Source organism: Passer domesticus, chromosome 5, assembly GCF_036417665.1.
Source record: "Passer domesticus isolate bPasDom1 chromosome 5, bPasDom1.hap1, whole genome shotgun sequence".
Lineage (NCBI taxonomy): Eukaryota > Metazoa > Chordata > Aves > Passeriformes > Passeridae > Passer > Passer domesticus.
Window position 1 is genome coordinate 53,630,352 of NC_087478.1, and position 23,787 is coordinate 53,654,138.

At 46.5% G+C, this 23,787-nt stretch overlaps 1 long non-coding RNA gene across 5 annotated transcripts in view; it reads right to left on the reverse strand.

Annotated features, from left to right (window-relative positions):
• Nucleotides 1-1,380: 1,380 nt before the first annotated feature.
• Nucleotides 1,381-23,787, reverse strand: part of LOC135300761 (uncharacterized) — a 28,295-nt gene continuing 5,888 nt past the window's right edge. For 2 of the 5 annotated variants that reach the window (XR_010362537.1, XR_010362533.1), the window contains exons 2-3: nucleotides 17,196-17,372; nucleotides 1,381-4,657 (exon numbers count right to left, since the gene is read on the reverse strand). This is a non-coding gene — a long non-coding RNA (uncharacterized LOC135300761). Of the gene's footprint in view, nucleotides 4,658-17,195; nucleotides 17,373-17,474; nucleotides 17,773-23,787 lie in introns of those variants that run through there. The other 3 variants (XR_010362536.1, XR_010362535.1, XR_010362534.1) reach the window with 3 other exon arrangements.

The following is a 23,787-nucleotide window of genomic DNA, read 5'->3' on the forward strand; positions in this document are numbered from 1 at the left end:
GACTCTGCATGCTCCCTCTCTTATCTGCTCCCTTTTCTCTCAATCTGTTTTCAACCTCAGCCCTTCCCTTCCACTTCATAGTGTTTTTATTTACCCAAATTCACTTTCCTTTCATACCCCATCCTGCTGCAGACCCTCCTTCACTGTCTCCTGGCTCCCCCTTTCTGTTTCCATCAACTTGGTTTGCACTCTCAGCATCCCTTCCTTCCTCCTTCTCAGAGTTATACCTGGTATCCAACAGGTGCCCCCCCCCACCCCCCGCCATCTCCAGGCTGTGCAAAGCATTCCTTTGAGGGCTTTGAATGTCCAAGTAGGAAACCTAAGGCAGTGTTGTATGAACTGAGTTGTCCCCAAGGGCATGTCTGGTACCTTCTCCTATAAAGAATGAAGACTCCAGCCTAGAGTAGAGGGCAATCCTGCCTTCAGACAAGCATCCTCAAGCTTTGCAATCAACCCACAACAAGGGTAATCCTACATTTTTCTTGCAGTGTCTGCTTGGTGCCAACAGGGTCTCCTCGATTCGCAGTGAGGAGACCAGGTGTGGGATCCATCTGAGACATGGCCAAAATATTGGAACATGCTCTGTGCAGCTGCCAAAGTGGGTTTATCTTTCACTGTCTTCTAAGGGAAAAGCTATAAAAGAGTTACTCTCTTTGCTAAAAGGTTTCTTTCTTTTCTGTCATCCCTCTATGTTACTAGTGTGTCTTTCACTAATATCTCCTCTCACTAATACATCCTTTTCATTTCCTCATTTCCCTTTCTTCCTCCCAGACAATTTACAATGGCAATGGCAGAGCTGTGTGGGAATGGCTTCACACTGACAGAGAGCAGGTTTACATTGGATATGAGGAAGAAATTCTTCCCTGTGAGGGTGGTGAGGCCCTCACACAGGTTGCCCAGAGAAGCTGTGGCTGCCCAGCTTGGATGGGCCTCTGAGAAAGATGGGATAGTGGAAGGGATCCCTGCTCTGGCAGGGGGTTGAAGCAGGCTGATCTTTAAGGTCCCTTCCAACCCAAACCATTCCATGACTGTCTGAAGGGGTCAGGGAAGCAGCATCCAGCTTTGCAAATGAGGTCATTACAGGCAAAGATGGAAATTTAACCCAGTCCCTGACAGAATTGGGCTGACTCCTAGTGGGTTTGTTTTTCAGGAGACACCCAGTCTGGGTTTGGTCACTCTGTCTGCAAACATAGCTTTAGCTCTTAAGCCCTGATCTTCTTCCCAGCACAGATATGAAATCCAGCAGATAAAAACTGGGATCCTCTCCCTGCACCTTCCCCAATAAAGGAAGAATTTCTATTCCCTGCAGAAGGTTTGTGCAGAAGGTGGTTGTCTGTGTGTGCTGCTTGCTGTTCAGTTAACCAGCGTGACAGGCTACAGTAAGCCCCAGTTTGTATTGTTTGTTAAGGAATTTTCAGCAAAATTTCTGCTATAAAATATCACCATGGCAAAAAGAAACCTTTCATGACAATGTTTTTATTCAGTGAAAACTCTGGGGATGCAGAATCCTGGGTCCAGGAGGAAAAAACCTTGATAAAAAGCAGGGTGAAAGAGTCTATTTTCCTTGTGTATCACACGTAGGTTTACCTCTCAACACCTGGATTAGGCAGGGAACTTCATCCTGAGTCTCCTGTCCCTCCTTTGCTCCGGCAAAGCCACATCCAAAGGGATCTTTCTAGCCCAGGGCAGGTGTTTCACAGTTTTCCCTGCTAGAGTGTATCTAACCTGCATAAATACTTAAACACTTGCTGAGAGAGGAGAGCATTTTGCAAGAGATTGATTTGACAGTGCTGTTGTTCAGGCGTTCACACAGGATGTGGGAAACTGAGGTTCAGGTCCTTCCCTCAATGAATATTGAATTATTTATGGAAAGAGGAGCAGCTGCAGGGAGGAGTAATGCCTCTGGAGTTGGGGCACTTATGGGCATGTTGGAGACGGCACAGCAAGATTCTCATCCCAAACTATCCCACATTCCTGGTGATTGTCCCAGCCATGGCTGGCTCACTTGCTCTGTTACCTCAGAGAAAACCTTCAGAACTTGCCCCTGTCACACTGCAAAAGTTGTAAAACCTCTGTGCAGTACAAATTACACCAGTTCTGACATTTTTCAGCTTTTCAGACCTCTATTTTTCAGTGTAAATATTCTTTTATGCTGTACAAATATTTAAAATGCAAATTAAAATATTTATATCTTCCCTGTGACCTCTCAAGAAAGCAGTCTGAATGGTTTGCTATATTTTCAGCCTGGGTTCCAGGGCCTACTGGTCTGGGCTTCTGAGTACTCCTGTGGCTGAGGAAAAAAAAAAATTAAAATTAATGGGGTTTATATTTGGTTTGGACAGTCATAAGGCTTGAGGTCAGGCTTACAGGAGCAATTTCCATAGACTAACACTCCCAAGCTGTGTCTTATAAAGTTCTTAAGGATCGGGAAAGGAGGTTGTAAAAATAAAACACCCACTCTAAAGAAACATGAATATTATATTCTCAGGCCTCACCACAGAGGTCTTGGCTTATCAACTACAGGCACTCCTCAAGGAGTCCAGGAGCTTGGGCTCACTGTTCCACAAGAAGTCCACATGCAGAGGAAGGAGTGAACATTATGTGGCAGGAGGGGTGAACTTTTGAGTTTCATGGTGTCTCTGGACTTTCTTCCCAATCCTTTACTCTCCTTTAGTTTGTCACTCCCTTTTTATGCTTGCTGTTTGCTCCAGGTCAGAGAATTTATTATGTGAAATTTCCAAGCTTCCTCCTTGCTTATGTTCACACAGTCATCCCAGATAGTTTTTGCTTGGCCACTGTAGTCCTCAGTGTGACTTCAAGCCAGTCAGATCTCATTTTTCTGCTCGTTCTCACAAATACAGGTGTCCCTGGCTGCTGGCTTCAATAAACACTGGTTCTCTTCAAAGTTTCCACCAGCTAAGTGTCTTCAAAACCATAAAATTCTTAGAGCAAATGGGTTGTGCATATTCCTATCACTGCTTCCTCATCTGCCAGCTTGCTGAAATCATCTTTAACTTAGCAAGGAGTGTAAAACTGAAGTGCTGCTATCCATCAGGCAGGGATGGATTTCTTGGCAGAAACGGATAGCTCTGCTTCGAGGTAGGGAAGGGTCATGAGTGACATGAGCATCCAAACTTCCCATCTGGTCAGTGTCTGGGGCAGCTCTGTGCTCAGAGGAGCTAAAGAAGGGCCCAGATCTGATAGACTGCTCCTAAACAGGAGATGACTGCCTGCAGACTGGAGTTAGGACTAGTTAGGAAAGGTCAGTTCTATGCCAGTTCTTTCCTAGCACAGGCAGTGACATTCTAGCTCCCAGGGATGCTCCCAGACACACGCAAGTTTAACGTAACAGACACAGCCTTTTTGCCAAACCCAGCAGGATGAAGGGCCTTGCTTTTATCTTACTGAATTGAGAAAACCTCCAGCTTGTGGGGAAGGGTAAGATATGTCCTATTTTGTTGCTTTGTGAAAGCCATTTAGCAATAAACATGTAGCAGAGGAGGTAAAATTTGTTGCACAATCCATCACCCTGACCTTTGCAGGAAACAAAGCTCTGCTTTGGAGCTCATCAACAACAACTCATGGCATGATTTACTGCTGGGGCTCCCTAATTTTATGCTAATGCAACTCTATTGATTTCTGCAGATTTGCAGTGGTATTACATGGGAGGAACATGAAAATAAACTGAGCACTCAGTGTGATGAAGGGACTTGTGTGTGACAGAGAGCTTGCCTGTGTTTTACAATTTTATCACCTGGCCTAGTGAAAGCCACTACTTCTCCATGCACTCCTCAATGCCATCAGTCCAAGCATGGTGTAAGTTTAAAACAGTGATAAATTACCTTCTCTTACTGCTGCCTGGATCTAAAGCTATTTGTGAATTACTGCCAGTAGGTAAAGAAAAAAAAGAAAAAGAAGAAATTAAAACCAATTCAGCAAATGCCCCTAAGTTGTACAAACAAAGGAAGGTTTATAAATGACTTGTGCTCAGCATATCTGTCACCAACAGGGATGACAATGTTTGGCAGTATTTTTCCAGTTGATTTGTAACCACTCTGGAGAGTAGTGAAAGTTGGCTGAAATTCTTGAGCTGCCACTTATTTTTCTATTTGTTTGTTGAGGTATTTTGTCTTTGCACTGAGCACAACTGTTCTCCTTTGGGCTGCTTCTCTGACTTTTGGTTCGTGCTGCAGAAGGAAAAACACAAATCCCTTCACAGCTGCTATTCTGGCTTATCAAAGACTTGCTTAAAACACATTAGAGTTAAAGAAAGGCTGGTGTGCACAGACACAGGATAACAGAGTGAAAAGATGAAGTAAAAACAACTCCTTTGCAAAGCAAAGTTTAGAAAGAAGAGTTTAGTGTGAAGCAGAAAAAGACATACACATTAATTTAACTATATGACTGGGAATAAGGAGCACACAAATTCTTCTTACTAGGGAAAAATAAATCCATGGCACCTCCTCAGGTGGAAGAGCATATTCATTACATTTCTGGCAGTGGAGTGTCTAAGGAGTGTCTAATTTTTTAAGAGAACAAACATTGTACCTCACACTTTGTTCAGAAGCTTGCTTTGGCCTCAGTGTCTGGCTTCTAACACCTGCATGGATTCTTTTCCACCACAAGCTCCTGTGTACACCTTCTTTCAGGATGATGCCTGTCAAAACAAAGCCATGAATTCAACCACTGGCACTTCCCTCTCTCCGTGGTCTTACCTACCCCTAATGCAAATTAGAAATTAAACAAAGAAATTAAAGCTGTGCTTTTTTTTTATAGGAAGTTTCTGAATTTTGGTAGAATATGGAATAGGGAAAATAGGGCAAAATGATTATCCAAAGAGCAGAAGAGGAGTTAGTTTAATGCTATGGAGACAGAATAATAGTATTACCAAATTTCTAGGAAATAATAGGAAAACAGTAAAACCATTTCTATGCAAGCTCAGAAGACCAAACAGGAAAATGAACTAGAGTTACTGAATTTCACTGACCAAGGCCAAAATCTGAGATTCCAACAGGAGGATGTTCATTCAAGGTGGTAAGAAATAGACCCACAGTTCCAGAAGCTGTTTGGATTCAGCTGACAGCAGCTCATTCATTCATTATTGGGTACACAAAGGAATATTTTCCTTGCCCTGCATCCATCAGCTGAGTCTCAAAGTGGCAAAGACTAATGAGGTACAGGCATGTCTACCTAAAATCAGGGAAGAATTCAGGGAACAAGGGAGAAGAGCTTTACTTAGGTTCCCATCCTAGATCCCAGTTAGCCTACTGCAAAAGACCTTGTCTCTTGCCTTTCACCCAAGGTGCTGCCTGTGGAATATTTAGTCCCTCAGCTGGGTTGGTCCTCTAGTACACACACACACACTCTTGGTGCACTTCCAAAGGTTTTCTGGTCTGCTAGAGCATGAAGGGGAAGTAAATAGCACACACAAACTGCCTTCTCATTGCAAGCAGAGAAGATCAGACTCTCAGACCACAACAGCAGAGCTTGGACAGTCCCCTGCAACCACACATCGCCTCAGTCAAGCTGGGCTCATTGCTTGCTGCTCACCAGAATTATCAGGGAATATTATCACTCATATCAGCCCCAAATCCTTCAAATTCCACTGCAAGATGTGGCAGATTTGGCACTCACCAAAGTAAAATGAGCCCCAAATCTCTGCTGCTGGGGGCTGTAACAGGAGTAGGGGTGTGGAACTGCCCTTTTTCTCTGGCTGGGAGGGAAGGAGTGATGAGCACAGGGGAGCAGCTGCAGGAATCCCAAGCTGTGCTTCCCATTTCTTATTCTGCTCGGGAAACTGGGAGATGGTCAGGAGTGAACCTGAGGGGTGGGGGGAGCAAAAGGATTAGGAACAGGAGGCCTTTGGTGTAGGTGTGGGAAGCCCAGGCGCCATGCAGCCGTGAATCCAGGGCTGACAGCAGGCACAGCAGGACTGTCACGTTCCCACTCTGCCTGGAATTACCTCACTACCAGCACCTCTTCCACAAAAGCTCTTTCACACCTTCTACCAATGTGTAAAAGTAAACAAACTCCCACTATGGGTAAAAAAACTGCCAGTGAAAGAAACCTCGAGCAGTTTTTTTTTAAGCTGAGGAAAACTCCACAAAGATTGTGCTGGCTTGTTAAGCTGTATGTGCATGAGGATTTTGTGACCTGCTCTCACTTCTCACAGGACTTATCCTGACTTCCCATAGGTTTGCACAGGTATATTGCAAAATATCCCTTTTACTCCCTTCAAAGAGAAACATTCTTTCTTCACCAGTATTTGCTCTACAGTGGGTTGAGCTCATCCTTCGTGTCCCTGCAAAACTGAATGGAGAATTACACGGAATCATGTTTGGGTATCTGTGAGATTTGGTGCGTACAGAGGCATATCCATAGGGTGAACCAAATTCCATTGTTTCTTTGATTCATTTCCATCCACCAAGAGTAAGGCAGTTAAACATGTAAACTTGACTGGGATTTTAATCCAAGTTTTCCACAGAAAATTTCCATGGCTTAAAATAATGTATTTCTTCAAACAGTAACATGCAATAAAGTACAATACCTGCCCCCACCACAAAGCAAAATCAAAATCTACAAAACTCTGTGTGTTTTCAACAACTCAAATGCTGGGAGCCCTAAGATCCAAAGCAAGCAGAATGTACTTTGATTTGCCTCCTGTTCTTCAGGGCATTTCTGTCTAGTGTAAGAGCTCAGTGGGAATAAGAACATTAAATGACCTGAGAGAAAGCTCAGTGCATCAAGATCTACATATATTTCAAAAAATTGTAGAGAAACTGTTGCCGTAAAAAAGTTAATCTGCCTTGCAGCTGGATAAGAAAACAAGGGATAAGATTTTCTCATAACTCCAAGGTCCTTCGCTACATAGACAGCTCAGGCTGATGCTGAACAGGGCTAAAGGGGTTGGCAAAGGCATGCACAGGGACACCACCTGCACCACATGATTGCTGTATCACTGCTACTCTGCACTTCAGGAAATCATAAAATCACAGAAAGGTTTGGACTGGAAGTGATCTTAAAGATCAGCCAGTTCTATGACCCTGCCATGGGCAGGGACAACTTCCACTACCCCAGATTGCTCAGAGCCCCATCCAACCTGGTCTTGGACACTGTCAGGGATGGGTCAGCCACAACCTGTGCCAAGGCCTCACCATCCTCACAGGGAAGAATTTCTTCACCAATATCTAATCTAAACCTTCTCTCTGACAGTGTGAAACCATTCTCCCTTGTCCTGTCACTCCAGACCTTCTCAAGAGTCTCTGTCCATCTTTCCTGTGGATTCCCTTCAGGCACTGGAAGGCCACAAGGAGGTCACCCCAAAGCCTTCTCTTCTCCAGGCTGAACACTCCCACTTCCCTCAGCCTTTTCTCCCAGCAGAGCTGCTCCATCCCTCTGAGCCCCTTGGTGTCCCTGCTCTGGACTGGTTCCAGAAGCCCCTCTCCTTCCTGTGCTGGGCGCAGGGCTGGATGCAGCCCTGCAGGTGGAGCTGAGCAGAGCAGGGCAGAGGGGCACAATCCCCCCCACTCAGAGTATCTGCAAATTACTCCTACTGATGGTCTTTGTAGTATTAAATGTGGGCTTGGGAGTCATCTACATGAGCTCCTCAGACCTGTGTGGTAGCAGAAATCTCTCAAGAGAGAATCAGCCATTGCTTTGTGAAGGGCTGGCAGGTGCTGACAAAGGCACTCCATGGAGCTAGGGCCTTGCTTTCTCCAACAGTCAAGCTAAAGGCAAGATACATTAAATCACTGCTTCTAATAGGAGAGGTAAGCTCCAGAAACAGAAAGTGGAGCCACACTCCCAAAGAATTTGCCAGTCTTCTCGGAGAGCAATCCTGACATAAATTCGCTCACCAGTACAAAGAATAAGAGCTGCTTCTTTGGAGGTGAAGAGGCATCTTCATTTGTCACAGAGGAGCAGAAAGGGTAGAAACTGTTTAAGAAAATACCTTTCTTGCATTTCAGGACACTGGGGAACATTGGAGCTGTGACAGTGTTTCGGGTCTTGAAATGCGGGTCTAGAAATGCAGGTGTAAGGAAAAGAAAGAAAAGTTTGCTTCATCTAGATGTGGAGTGGAGAATGATTACTTGTCCCCTCTGCCTTCCTATGCCACACAGATGCAGGCAGTGGGAAGAGTTTTGCTGAGGGAACTCTCAGTGCCGCCGTGTTTGCCTCAGAGTAGATGTGTGCAGGTGTTTTAGAACTGTGCCTGTCTGAAGGGGATAAGCAACTGAGCTGTTTCAACTGGTTTAAGAACAGGCAAATTTCATAACTTGCACCTTGCAAAAAAAGATATGAGACCAAACTGAAGAAGTTCCAGTTCCATTAACAGAGGATGCACCACGCATTTACGCTTTACAGTTCCCTCTGTCTCAGAAAAAACAGTAGCTAGGCAAAGTGTGGCTTCACCTGGAGACACTGCTCCATAGTCCTTTCCATCCTGTGGATTAAATTTCCTTGTGAAGCCATCAGAGGATTGCACAGGCCTTTGCTAGGAAAAATGCAGCATTACCATGTGAACTGAGGAAGATATCATCACTGAAACAATTATAATGGTCATTTTTGTATCCTCAGGGAGAGACAAGGCATGTTTAATATGGCACCTGGCTGTGCCCTGGCAGCCTGCAGAGACATCCCTGTCCCAGGGGGCACCAGGCCCAGCATGGCCAGCAAGGTCTGGAGTGGGAATTGTCCCACTCTGCTCTGGGCTGGGGCAGCTTTGGGTGCCACAATAGTAGGAAGATCTAAAGCTATTACAGAGCTAGGTCAGGGGAGGGTTAGGCTGGTTTTCAGGAAGAGATTCTTCCCCCAGAGGGTGGCTGGACACTGAACAGGCTCCCCCAGGCAGTGCTCACAGCACAAAGCCAGATAGAGCTCAAGAAGTGTTTGGACAACGCTCTCAGGCACATGGTAATTCTTGGGCTGTCCTGTGCAGAGCCAGGAGTTGGACTGGATGATCCTTGTGGTTCCTTTTCAGTTCAGGACATTCTATGATTCTATAAAACTTCTCACAGTGAATCTTCAGCAAGTTACAACATATAATCAGTCCTCCATTTCCATTTATAGCCTAATTCCCTTGATCTTTCTAGCACTAAGTAGTTACCACTGTGTCATGCAGGCCCAGATTACAGCAGTTCTTCCAGGCAAGAGAAAGGTGTTGTCAGAACAGGAAAAAGACTTTTGTTTCTCCAAAGGCTACAATGAGTTAAGCAGGTGCAGCATTCCCATTTCCACACACAGATGGGAAGATGAAGCCAATTCCGTGCAGATGGTGAGCTGTGTAAACAAGAAATTCCTGTTCTGAATTAGCCTGCTGATGTGCCTCCTGCCAGAGGGCATCTGCAGCCTGAGCGCTGCCAGTTTCCATCTCGGGCGCTTCCCCCCTTCCACCAGCAATGCTTGTACAAACAGGGAGAAGGCACTGCATCCCACCATCCCTCCTCTGTTCCTTCAGGCCCAGGGAAGCAGGAAATCTACACATTTATCACTCAGAAAAGCACTTTGGTGACAGTGGAAAGTATTACACACAGCCATAAAAATAGTCGTGTCTCCTACCCAACAACAGCATTATTTCAATGTGATGGATGGCTTAAACCACATAAAGTTACTTTCAGAGGCAAACCTCGACCTTCAGGGCTCTGTATTAGATATGTAAAACTTCATCCACCAGGGCTCTCAAGAAGTTGTTTAAACATGCAGAATCTTAATGAAGTCAGCAATGCTCCTGATGTGTTTCAAGCACTCTTTCCTGGATCCATGCCCATAAAATATCTCTGCTGCCCTTAACTGTGGAGATGTTTAATGGCACAGGTGTCACACAGTGGAAGTGGTTACCATTCCTGTCAGCCAGAGGGAGATGAGGGCATGTTTTAGGCCAGGTTCAAATAGTACTGGTTTTTCATCAGTTTCAGCAGGGCTACTTCCGTTCCAAATAAGACCAGCATCAGAGGTGTGCCTCCTCCAAAAAGCTTAGTTATTGTTGGTGTTTTATTTACATATTTAGCCAAGAGAAATTCACAGTGCAGAGTCTATTTTAGCACTAGTCTTGGAAGGGGTCTGCTATAGCTGTCATTATTATATATATATGAAATTCCAGGTGCACATCTGACCAATGTACCAACAAGTATTTTCAATCTCCATGGAATGCCTACTAGTGATCTTCCAAAACATCTTCCTCAGACTGCCTGTAGCTCATTCTTCCTTCTATTCATTCTTCCATCTCTGACCAGTGAAAACATGGACACCATTATATTCACCCAAGCTCATTTGCCATCTCACCTGGGGAGAGGCTGAGATGCCAGTCAGGCCTGTGGCAGTGCCTATATTGCAGGCAGGCTGTTTGGGTTGGGTCTGCAGAACAGGAAATCCAGGCAGTGCTGGCTCCTGCAGCCCAGTGACACAGCTGATCGCCAGCCAACGCTGCTTCAGACAAGAAGGAGATCTCTCTTGTCTCCGTTGGCCATCATTGGGATCTCCATGATTCAGAGCAGTTGCTTTACCATGGACATCTGATGCCATCTGAGGCTGACAAGGATGTTCCTGCTCTGACTTTCAGTTCCTGCTACAGAAGAGTGCCACCCTCCATGCTGTAATTCCCCAAGCACCTCTGGGATACCCTAGGAAGCTGACTGCTTATTTTTTTCAGACCTTGTTGCTCTAGAAGAGCTGTGGTATCAAGGACCAGAGGTTTATGTTCTGTCCTCTCAAGAGAGAGGGGCCTAGTGGGACACATTTACCACTGACATTGACACCAGTAAGAGTTGTGTTTGTTTTGAAACCAAAAATCCTGTACAAAGAGCCCCATTGCTTATGAGAGTTATTAGTCAAGCTACAGTTTTAAAATTTGTGAATTAAATACTCTATTATAAAAAACAAAGCCTAGTGGTCAGAGAGTTGAAAGAAGCAGAATATTCAAAGTCAGTTATTCAAAACAACCAAAGGAAGTCCATTTTAAAGGTATTGATGAGACTATTTCTCCCAGACCACCAAGCATCTGATTCAGATATCCAGAATAGAATACACTGCAATTGATTTACCTGATCTATGCAGGCTAATGTAACTGGGGTTTTAAGTGATAATTTATTGATAGACACCTATTTGTGAGCACTATATGATCCCGTGAGATTGTTGCATATTTCTTCAGACACAAGGGGTCAGAGAGTTAAGACAATCTGAGAGCGAAGAGGATGCAAACACAACGATTTTTTCACGTGATTTTTGCAAAGCAATATAGAAAACACCAAAATAACAAGATCATCGCTTTTGTACAACAGTGCAGTCACTATTCCTGGGTGTAGGACTGACCTCTGCAAAGAATTTTCAATTTGTTGTAGCTCAGTTTCTCCAGTGGAAAATGGCCACTCTGCTGCCACAAGCAAGAAGTGCTGTGTGAATTCAGCTGCTGATGTATTGTCTCTGATTCTGTTCACAGCTGGTGAGGGTTGTTGGCAGGGCAGACTTCTGTGGGTCAGGCAGGCATTTTGTTTTCTACACAGCGCTGGAATGCTGCTGTGCAGAGGTGGCTGCGTGGGTTGGCAATTGTGGTGCTGTTGACTCTGATCTGTCCACGATGGCATCTTTATACACAGTTGTGAAGAGAGCCCTTGTCAGGCTCATTACCATCTGGGCAGAGTCATTCCCAGAGCAGAGCCAGCCTGGCTGAATGGACAGACTGTAGGAGGAGATGTTGGGGAGCAGTGCTATGGAAAGCAGCCTGGGGGTTCCAGGCTGTGGCCAGCTGGACATGGGCCAGCAGTGCCCTGGCAGCCAGGAGGGACAGCCCTGTCCTGGGGCACCAGGCCCAGCATCACCAGCCAGGCCAGGGAGGGGATTGTCCCACCCTGCTCTGGGCTGGGGCGGCCTCACCTTGAGTGCCAGGGCAGTTTTGGGTGCCACAACATAAGAAATATCTAGAGCTGATAGAGAGTGTCCAAAGGAGGACCACCAGGATGGGGAAGGACCCGGAGGGGAAGTTGCATGAAAAGCAGCTGAGGGCACTTGGTCTGTTCAGCGGGGGAAGAGGAGACTGAGGTCACAGATCACAGCAGTTTTGCAGCTTCCTCATGAGGGGAAGAGGAGGGGCAGGCCCTGATCTCAGCTCTCTGACCAGGGACTGGACCCAAGGGAATGCCTGGAGCTGTGTCAGGGTAGGATTAGGTTGGATGTCAGGAAAAGGTTCTTTCCCAGAGGGTGGTGGGGCATTGAACAGGGTCCCCAGGAATGGTCACGGTCCCAAGGCTGCCAGAGCTCCAGGAGCATTTGGACAATGCTCTCAGGAACAGGGTGGGATTGTTGGAGTGTCTGCGCAGGGCCAGGAGTTGGGCTGGATGATCCTTGTGGGTCCTTTCCAATTCAGGATATCCTGTGATTCCGTGGCTATGTCAACTGCAGAGAACACTAAGTGGGAATAAGCTGATTTCATGACAACATAGCTCAAATGGGTGGGTTACAAATTGCAGGACAAGGGGGCTGATCATATATCCCAAAAAGCTAATGGTATGCAAGGAGATAGCCAGCCATCCCATGGCCTGGTCAAGGTGAAGACAGGTAGGAAGGTGGGTGCGTTCTTACTTGAAACTAAAACTGATCTCTGCTTAGGTTTGATTACCAGCGTGAATCTCAGGCTGGGTTCATCAAAGTTCCAGGATAGGATCTGGGTATTGATTGAAATCAGCACTCAGATTTCCAGCAGGTCCAAGTCATGTTTAGACTCAAGCTCAGCTCTCAGGCTGGGGATCTACAGTAGCAGAAAGGAAGGTGATGAACCTAAGTGGTTTTACATGGAAACAACTCCACACTAAGATCTGGAAAAGTGCTGCTTTCTATTATCTGGTTATATGAAGAAAAAAAATGGTGTAAAAAAATAATCTAATAGAGCTGCTTAAAAGTGGGGTCCTGCACAATTTTCCTCTGCCTCTCCTCAGATTTTGGATCCTTGTTCAAGCTGGAAACTGGAGGGAAATTTGATTTGGTTTGTTTTGTGGGTATTGTTATGTTGGAATTTTTTTTGGCTTGTGTCTGCTTTCCAAATTGGGAAACTACATCAACATTTGCATTTTTATTCTTGTGTTAACCCATTCTCGGGCTCATCTTCAAGACAAGGACTTGAAACCCCATGTGTATTTCAAACTTTTTTTTTCTTCACTGGAGTTGATTTCAGTTTTTATTTTCTCTGATTGAAAGAGGACAAATAGAATAGGTATCATTTTATCAAACTCTTCTGAACCACATGTACTTAGGCAGATAAGGGCCCAGAAAGGACCACGTAGGTCTGGTTCTATCAGGATTAAAGCCTCCAGGAGGGCAAACATAGGAGGCAGTGTGCCAGGGGTGACCTCAATCTCCTCTTCTCCAGCTGAACAGACCAAGTGCCATCAGCTGCTTGTAATTGCTCATTACCCTGTCTGTAGGTGTGTGTCAGGTCTGATGTTGATATCTGTGTCTCTAGGAACTGAAATCATAAATTGAGTCAAGAGTACTCTCCTAGAGAGATCAGCATGAATCCCACCTCTTCCTTATGTCCTGCTGCATGACATGGTATTACCAACATAACAGGGATGTTTATTTGTGTCCAGGTACTGCTGCTCCCTTTTCCTCTTTCCCCTGGGGTCAATCTCTACAGCCAACCTCACCAGGAATTTAAGGGCCTTAAAATATCCTACAAACTCTGCAGGACTGCACTTGGTGTGAACAATACAGAATGTTTCTGCTCTGGACCTCATCTGGACCTCCACCAACAAGCCAGTGCTCAGACTGCTGTTGCTATGCTTCCCATCTCATGTAGTTTAAAAACACTTTCCTGTTCTCCCAGAGCTCCCAGGCACCTTCCTGCTCCCTTCCTGTCTGACTGGTGGGCCTGCTGCTGTGCCAGCACTGTGTTCTCTGTGTCTGCAAGCCTACTTTTGTACACACCAGATCAAGAAAGTTCTCTAGTGCCACACCTGGATGGACAGAGCCTCCCATATGCCCCACTCTAACCCACTCTGCAGATTTGGGCTGGTGCTTCCCACCAGCAGAAGGAAAACTGTGGCACAGGAGAACACCTGAATCACAGAATCACAGAATCATTCTAGTTGGAAAAGACCTCTGTGATCATGAAGTCCAACCTGTGACCAAACATCAGACCATGATACCCAGTGCCATGTCCAGTCTTTCCTTAAACACTTCTCAGGATGGGGACTCCATCATCACCCTGGACAGCCCCTTCCAATATTTAATCACCTTTTCAGTAAAGAAATTCTTCCTAATGTCCAATGTGAACCTCCCCTGCTGCAGCTTGAGGCTGTTTCCTCTCATCGTTTCCCTTGTTCCCTGGGAATACCTGGCTGTCCCCTCCTGTCAGGGAGGTATGCAAAGCCAGAACATCCCCCCTGAGTCTCCTTTTTTCCAGGCTGAGACCCTTTCCCAGCTCCCTCATCTGCTCCTCATATGACTTGTGTTCTAGACCCTTCCCCAGTTCCGTTCCCTTCTCTGGACATGCTCCATCCCCTCAATGTCCATCTTGCAGTGACAGGTGCAGAACTGGGCACAAGATTTGAGGTGTGGCCTCACCAGTGCCCAGCAGTGCGGGACAATCACTGCTCTGATCCTGCTGGCCACGCCATTGCTGTTCCCAGCTGGATGCCATTGGCCTTCTTGCTTACACGTTGCTTCACATTCAGCCACTGTCACCAGCACCTCCAGGCCCTTTCCCTCTCCAACCATTCTGCCCCAGACTGGAGGACTGCAGGAAGCTATTGGGGCCAAAGTGTAGGATCCAGAACTTGGCCTGGTTGAACCTCAAGTTCTCCCCAGTGACCACAGCGGTCTAATTGTCTAATCTTTGAGACCTTTGCCTCCTGGAAACAGTTGATAAGAAAAATCCCTTGCTATACAGAAAACTGTATAGCTGTACAGGAAACTCTGAGAGTCTGTCATCTGTGAGGACAGTCAGCTCTGCTCTGGAAGGCACTGCAAAAGGCTGTGTCCTCTGGGAACAGAGTGCCCCCACTGAGACCATCCCCAGACAGTCAGTTTTGTGTTATCCTCAGCTGGCATCCCTTTGCCATGCAAGCTAGGGGCTTTTCCTCCCTGCCCCCAAATCCAGGGCTGTTTTAGGTTACAGTGTAAGATGTAACCAAAAGTATGTATTCTGCCATCATCTTCAGAAGCCATTAAAGGAGGTGGGGCAGTGTTCCTTATCTCCTTCATGACTCATCCCTGATAACTCCAGGGGCTTTCTTGTGTTAATGGACCATCAAGTCTCACTGCATGACTGACAAAATTGCATCATCCCATTGTGAGATACTCTGCCCAGGGGGAGGAGCCAAGCATTCCTACCTGGATGTAATCTGAGGCTTGGAATGCCACGGGCAGACTTATCCACTGCATTCCCAGAGGACAAGAGCTATATAATCACCACCAGACCTTCAGAGGAAGACCCACCCCTTCTACAGAATCACTGCTTCAACAGAACCACATCTATCACTTCAAGAGGACTGCAGACACCATTAAATGGGACTGCTACTGCCACCCTGACCAACAGGCTTTCAGTTCTGACTTGGGATCTCTCATTGGTTTGTTTTCAAATTAGCACAAGGGCTGCCTGTAATTCATGCATTGGGCTGCCTGTAATTCATGCATTGCTGCTTCAATTTCTTTCCCTAATTCCTGTTTTCTCCAGGGGTTGCTCCCTGTAAATAGGCTTCCTTCAGCAAAAATAGCACAAGGTATACATTTCCCACCTTCTTTACAAGCCCCTTCTGCCTTTCCATATTTTTATGCTGTTCTGATCTTTCTGTACTTATCTAAATAATACCTTTTCAGAGCCCAGCCCCCTCCAATTCTAAATTGCTTCCCCTTTCCTTGTGCCTCCCCTTTTGCACTTAATTTTTTGTCTTTTCTAATTAATCTCCCTGCAATGCTGAGATACTAATAAAATCAGAGGAAGAAAGGATTTTTATGGGACCCAGAGCTTGCTTGAAAACTAATAACCTTGCTAAAGTAGATTTAAGAGATGCTAGATGCAGCCTTGCTCTCAGTGCAAACCTTGACTCAGCACATATGCAAACAGGCTCCAAAAATAGCTTGCACTTTTCCAATTCACATGTGATGCATGTGCCATAATTCTGCACTGTGCTTTCCAAATATAGCACTCACACACCATTGGCTGGTCTAAATCCATGGACATTTAGCTTTTTCAATCCAGGCATCAAAGCACGTGGCTGCACAGCTTTTTCATAGAGGGATTTTTCTCCTGGGTGCCTCCCCATCTATTCACAAAAATATAGAGATTTATCCCCTCCCCTGTGCAATTGCTTAAGATCCCCGTGGCAACTGCAGAAACCCCTCGTGAGGAGAAGTGACATTAGGTGTTGGCTCAGAGGTATTTTTAGCTTCTTGCCATTCTTTAGCTTCTAGCAGCTGGAAGCAAAGAGGTAACCTGTCACCTTGAAGCCAGCCAATTCCCCTGGAACAGCAGCAAGGGCTCTGCAGACCAGCAACCCAGAAACCACAGCCTGACAAGCAGGACTTGTCTGCACATGGATCTGAGCAAGGAGCTCGGTTAGAGACTGAATGAAAGCCTGCTCTCCTGTATTTCAGGGATGGAGACTGAATGAAGGGCTTTTTTCCTGTATTTCAGGGATAGATACTGAATGAAGGGCTTCTCTCCTGTGTTTCAGGGATAGACATTGAATGAAGGGTTTCTCTCCTGTATTTCAAGGGAGCAGGTGAATTTCTGGGAAAGGACTGAAAAGGCAGAGCACTGATCTGATCACTAGGATCAAAGCCAGATGGATGGGGCTCTGAGCAATCTGGGCTAGTGGGAGGTGTCTCTGTCCATGGAGGGGGGTGGAACGAGATGAACTTCAAAACCTTTCAAACCCAGACCATTCTATGATTCTATGATGACCATTTCTTTGGAATAAAGCAGCTAGGGAGTTGGGGAGTTATGTTTGCATGGTCCAGCACAACTCCAGGGCACTACAAGTCCAGAGATGCCTCACAGGTTTCCACCTACACTTCAGATCATGGTTACACACCCATTGTGGTACAGACACAGGAATAGGACACTGCAAGACTCTACACCCCATGAAGGGACACTGCAAATTCTTTTGAGGACTTCTGTTGCTAAAGCAAATATGACACAGAGCAAAAGCACATAGTGTCCATTCAAATGCAGCCCAAAATGTACAAGAATAACTCTGTCTCACCAGGCCTTATTTCAGAGCAGGTGCTGTTCGTCCTGCAGCTGTGGTCAGCAGCTCCCACATCTGCTGTCAATAGTGCAGTAGAAATGTGAGGAACATCCATACCTTCTTTCCAGTGGTCCTGCTGATGATTCAACACTGCTTTAATCCCATATCAGTGGTCATTAGTTGTGCAACAGCCTGAAGGGAGAAGACAGATGTGATACATGAGTCTTATCACTTAGCAGATAAGGTCTCCAAGTGCCTGTAGTAAGAACAGATCTGAAGCAAAGGACAGTGTACCTTCTTGGGGCTGTGCTGTGCAGGGCTAAGGGCTGGCCTTGGTGAGCCATGTGGGTCCCTTTCAGCTCAGGAGGTTCTACAGTTCTATATTCTGTGATCTATCAGGCTGATAACACTGATATGTCCTCCAAGCCTGAGGAAAGGAATTTAACCTGCAGAAAATCCAGGGACTGAGAGACAGCCTGGGCCAAACTCATTTGGGATCAATACTGCAAGGTCCCAAGTACTTACTGACAGCACACTACACCTCCTTTCCCTTATATAAATACCCTGCTACTACCACTACCTTGCTTATCAAGTCCTGCTTTACAGTTACTGAACTCCAGCAGCTTTGCTCCTAAAATATACTGGCACACAAATATGCTGGCATGACTCAGAGGTGGTAACATCAGTGGGGATTTTTTTGCATAGCAGCAATGTTCAAAGATAAAAATTAATGCAGCTACTCTAGGGGCAGAGGGAGAAGTCAAGGAACTGGCAGCTCAAATCCCATTACCTGTGGGTATCTTTGCAAGCACTCACAGACTCTGACCAAGGGCCTTTCACATCTGCTTCAGCTCATGGTGCAGATGCTTAACTCTTAAAAACAGGAACTGAAGGGGAAACCTCTTGAGGGTTTGCAGCTTTCCTTCTATTCAGCCATCTTCACTGCAACACCAACATCTAACACCTCATTATTCCCAAGGAAAAATAGAGGGAATTTTTGCCAGAAGGGACTTGGGGGTGCTGGTGGGTGAGAGCTGGCCCTGTCCCAGCTCTGTGTGCTGGGACCCAGAACCACCCTGTGCTGAGCCCCCAAAGTGGGCAGCAGGGCAGGGGAGGGGAGGATTCTACCCTTCTGCCCCACTCAGGTGAGACCCCACCTTCAGCGCTGTATCCAGCCCTGGGGCCAGCACAGAAAGGACAGGGAGCTGCTGGAGCCAGGCCAGAGCAGGGACACCAAGGGGATCAGAGGGATGGAGCAGCTCTGCTGGGAGGAAAGGCTGAGGGAATTGGGAGTGTTCAGCCTGGAGAAGAGAAGGCTTTGGGGTGACTTCATTGTGGCCTTCCAGTGCCTAAAGGTAGCCTGCAGGAAAGATGGAGAGAGACTCTTGACAAGGCCTGGAGTGACAGAGCAGGGGGAATGGCTTCATAATGAGAGACGATAGGTTTAGATTAGACAGTAAGAAAAAATTGTTCCCTGTGAGTGTGGTGAGGCCCTGGCACAGGTTGCCCAGAGAAGCTGTCGCTGCCCAATCCCTGGCAGTGTCCAAGGCCAGGTTGGATGGGACTCTGGTCTAGTGGAAAGTGTCCCTGCACAAGACAGGAGATTTAGAAATGGATGATCTCTACGGTCCCTTCCCATGCAGCTATTCTATGATTTTATGATTCCTATCCCTCCTGTCCCAATCCTTCAACTCCCATCAGATTTTCAGATTCGTGCAAGCCACTCTTTGGGAACAGCAGGGCTCCAAACTGCTGATACCCAGTTTGCAGTGGAAGTACAGCAGTGACCTGGAGCTGCTGACTGGGCATGGGTCACAAAGGTTGTCTGAAAGGATGTCCCCAAAATGGAGGCTCTGCTCAATTCCCCCATGAACAGAGTGGGTTCAGCTCTTGCTGGACCACCTCCCCTCCTCAGAGATACAGATGGAGCCCACAGCCTGGCTGAGCTGCCACAGACTTTGGGTTAGAGCAGTGCCAAGGAGCTGGTGTGTGACAGACAGGCTGTCTCCTCCACTCCTGGGTCACCACGGAGTTCCTGGATGTCACCGTGCAGCTGTGGGGGGGGATGTGAGCATGCTCTTGGCTGCCATTCTGTTCAAGGAAAGGCAGCCTCATTTATTCAGAGTTCTGAATAAACTCCCTGCTAACCTCCCAGCCATCTGCCGTGGCAGTTGTACCTTCAGAGGCAGCCAACCAGCTCAGCTGCCAGCAGCACGAAGCAGAACTGGTGCCTTCTCAGAGCATGGGGGCTGCTGCCAACAGAACTTGAAGTCAGGCAGTTTTCTTGGGGGCTTCCAAATGGTTGCTCTTTGTCCAGTGGCATGAAATGTAAGAAGAGTGTGAGGCACCTGCAATGAAATGCAAACCTAGGCAAAACCCCTCTGGTTTGGTTACAAATGTGAGTCTCAGGTTAGATTCACAAAATTTCAAAGGTCTCCTGGTGAACTTGAGATGGGCCTTTTGAGAACCAGAACTGGATGCTGGGAAATTTAGAGCCCTGAGCACCCCTTTGAGATCAAGATATGAGTGAGGAGGCACCAAACAAAGGGGCAGGTTCGTCTGAGAGGCAGTGACTCTGTTTGGGAGGGCTGAGTCAGCAGCTCCAGGTCACTGCTGTACTTCCACTGCAAACTGGGTACCAGCAGTTTGGAGCCCTGCTGTCCCCAGGGAGTAGCTTGTACAAATCTGAAAATCTGATGGGAGTTGAAGGGCTGGGACAGGAGGGATAGGAATCATAAAATCAGAATGGCTGTGTGGGAAGGGACCTCAGAGACCATCCATTTCTAAATCCCTTGCCATAGGAAGGGACACCTTCCACTAGCCCAGGTTGCTCACAGCCCCATCCAACCTGGCCTTGGACTCCTTGCTGCAGGATGCTGTGAATGGTAGCTGTTTACAAGCATTCAGCTGGTCAAACTCATGGAAAAGAAATCCCTTGGAGGTTCACATCTGAAATAAATTCCACCAACTTGTGAAACTTCTGGACATTTCCTGGGTTCAGGGAATGGACTCAGAGCAAGAACAGCACAAAGAGCCATTCCTGTATACTGCGTTATTTCCTTGACCAGCACTCAGGGTTCAAAGGTGCGAAAGTATTTACAATCTCAAGTTTTCCTGAAACAAGGGAGTTTAAGTTTCTATGCCTTTGTGATTCTGCAGAAGGGTGGCTCACCACCTCCCACAGAGGCTTTTGCTCAGTCTTGCCATGACATTCACACAAATGGCTGATGGAGGAGGTGCTCCACATGTGTCCATGGTCTATAAAATCAATGTTCAAAGGCACAGCTGACCTAGTACAGGCCAAGGAACAAATCCATGTGGTTGAAGGGCAGGAATTGTCCTCTTGGGCAGTGTTGTCTACAGTAGGAAGTATAGAAGAGACACTGGCTTAAGCAGCCATGAAAAGATTAAATTCAGACATCATCCCTCACATTTGTGAGGGGATCAGAGCATGACATGGGCAACTACTACATTCAACTGATGTGCGATCATCCTCTGAGGGTGGAGACGCCCTGGCACAGGTTGGCCAGAGAAGTTGTGACTGCCCCATCCCTGGCAGTGTTCCAGACCAGGCTGGGTGGGGCTCTGAGCAACCTGGGATAGTGGATGGGCACATGGCCACATGATCCTGGATGTCCCTTCCAAGCCAGGCCATTTTGTGATTTCTATGGAGCCACCAGAGCTCAGTGATAAATCTTGCTTCCCTTGCAGACAAATGTTCCCCCACCTCAACTACTTTGACTGACAGGAGTGGAGCAGTGCCAGCTTACACCAGCAGTACATCTGCACCCACATCTTTACATAACTGCTCCTGAATTTTTCCTTTTTTTTCCCCCCTCTTCCCAAAGGTAAAAAGAAGCTGTGATTATGCTGGATTAATTTGAGAAATTCCACTAAAATTGATGCCACCATGATGATTATTAACAATATTTGCTGCTGTTCATATTTTAAACCCTTTAAACTTTTCCCCATGTTTCTTTCAGAACTGGGCTGTTAAATTTATTCCCAATATAAAGGTAAGGGGAAAAAAAACTTTGTAAAAACATTAGACATGCTGCAAGACTTGGGCCAAACCTGATTTACAGACACTCTAGATGATCTAATAATGTACAGAACATTATCACTGTTCATGCAGCAGTGAGCAATTTGATGGTCAGACCAACAGTGTTTCAGAAAAGGGGAAAGCCACGATGCAAGCAAAAGGATGCCCTGTGGAAATTAAACACTTTACAGCAGGGCTCTGCTTGCAAAAGCATTTTTCACCCTCAACATTAATGTTTATCTGTTCTAAAGCATCACCTATGGTAAATGCCAGGCACGTTTACTATAGGCACTGTGTTGACATCACCCTAGAGAGAATAACAATGGTTTGGCAGCCTGCAAAGTCTTTTTAAAAATAGACTGTGAAGCCCCTGAGAAAACGACAGGCTCTAAAAATAGGACTAGAGCTGAGGAAGGCCAAAAAAATAAAAAAGCTTTCCTGATGTGAAAGCTCAGGGTCAGCTCCAAAATGTGAGGTTCCTTCAAGGACACATAATGAATGCAGTGCAGTGCTCTGCAATGAATGAAAGCTCCCTCTCTGAGGTTTTTCTGTGCCGCACGGGTCTCTCAGTGATGGGGGAAGAGGGAAAAGGCACAATTTTAGCAAATCCAAGTAGGTACAACCTAGGGTTTCCCCTTCTTCCTACCCCTGATGAGCCCTTGATAAAAATGACTCCTAGAAGTGGGGTGGATCTCCCTTTGCTTCTCCCTCCACACACACCCCTGCCTCTGTTCTCCAGTGCCAGTGTTCCTTCTCATACAAACAGATTTTGTGAGCACATCTTTGCTGCACTGGCACAGAGACAGACCTCAGGAGGCTGAGAAAATCATTGTAATAACCCAAATAATTGCAAGCAAGCGTCCCAGATTCTTGGTTATTCATAATGCAGCAAGCTGGACATCCCATTTTCAACTTTCATGCCCAAGTATCAAGAAAAAGCATGAGGCTTCTGCAGGAGTTTAGACCCTCCTTTTGTCCCACAGCACTGGTAATTTTTAGTATCATTCTCTCACAGAATGAGAAAACATGAAATATTTTATCAAATAAAACCAGAGCCCTCCAGTGGCCAGAAGCACACCAGTAACCTTGCTGGAGGCTAACCAGAGATGGAATCCAAGTTAGCTGCCCTACTTTAACTTGGCACCAGCCAACAACTGGTTTGGGAAGGGCTGGACAGCTGCAGCCAGTTGGATATACTGGGACAGACACATGTGGGATCCCATGGGTTAAAATCCTGGCATCACTGGTGGAGAAGACACTAATGAAAACAGGGAGCCACTTAAAACCGCCATGGTCACCTGTTTGGAATAACTTGATTTCCCTTAAAAAGTGGCAGGGGAGGAAGGGGCTAGCCTGAGTTTTTGACAGGAGCACAATGGAAAGCCAAGCCACAGGTCAGGCACCCTAGAAATGCCACTCTGCCACCTCAGAGGACAGCTGTGAACCTCCAAGGAATTCTCTCCCTGTAAGGTAGGTACCAAATTCAGGCAAAGGAATTTGTGCCTGTGCTATAGGCAGCTGCCTTACAAACAACTGCTTAGTGTAGATGTTTTGTTTCCTAGGTCAGTTGCCTAAATGCACCTCTTCTTTCTCCAGTGCTGTGGTATTGTCATGGTTTGAGGCTGGCACAATGTCAGTGCCCCCATGAAAATACACTTTCTCTAGTGGCTTCTGTGAGATGTGATCAGGAACAGAGCAAAGCAGGCTCCAACTTAGGAATAAAGGAAACAAACTTTATTAATTACAACATCTAAAAAGGAACAGACACAAAACTAAGAATGAAAACCCTCCAAATACATTTTTCCTCTTCCCTCTTTTTTCCTCCACAGCATGAAATAACACCATAGATTTCCACACCGTCACCATCTCTCAGATAATCAACTTTTGAGTCCATCATCACCCCTCAAATAATCAACTCTCAAGCGTATCAGGGAGAGAGGAGACTCCCTTGTACTGTAGACTTCCCTCAGAAACACAATTGAAACCTTGTGTGTTTCCATGTCACTCGTGGCACTGCCTGAATAACATCTGTCCTTGTGACTTCTCCCCCCCCCATGTCCAGTGCTCTCACCACTGCACATGGACCAGAACTGCTTTTAGGGTTCCCCTTTCAAGGATGCCCCGCCCAGTTCTAACAAAAGCAGCTGTCTCTCAACTTCGGGACACCACTCCCCCTCAAATTTACCCCCTGGGGCCGAGGGGCCTCGTGAACAGAGATCTTCCTCTTCTCTGAAGACAGAGGGCATCCCACACCCTCCTCAGCTGTCTCTGTTCATGCCACTGCTTCACTGCACTCTCTTTGGCTTCAAGGCATTGCTTCTCCCTAAATGCAATCTTTGGGTCACAGGAAAAACATGGGTCTGTCCATGGCCATACAAGAGAGAGTCCAGCCCAAGGTGACTCCATTGTCTCCTCCCACTTCTTCGGACATGCACCTCTCACATGCACCAACTTTCCTCACACCTGCTCATTTCCTCCTGCTTCATCTCTCTCTCCTCATTCTGATTCAGGAGGATCAGTATTTGTAAAGTTCCCATTATTCTAGAAAGGAATTAAAATCTTCAC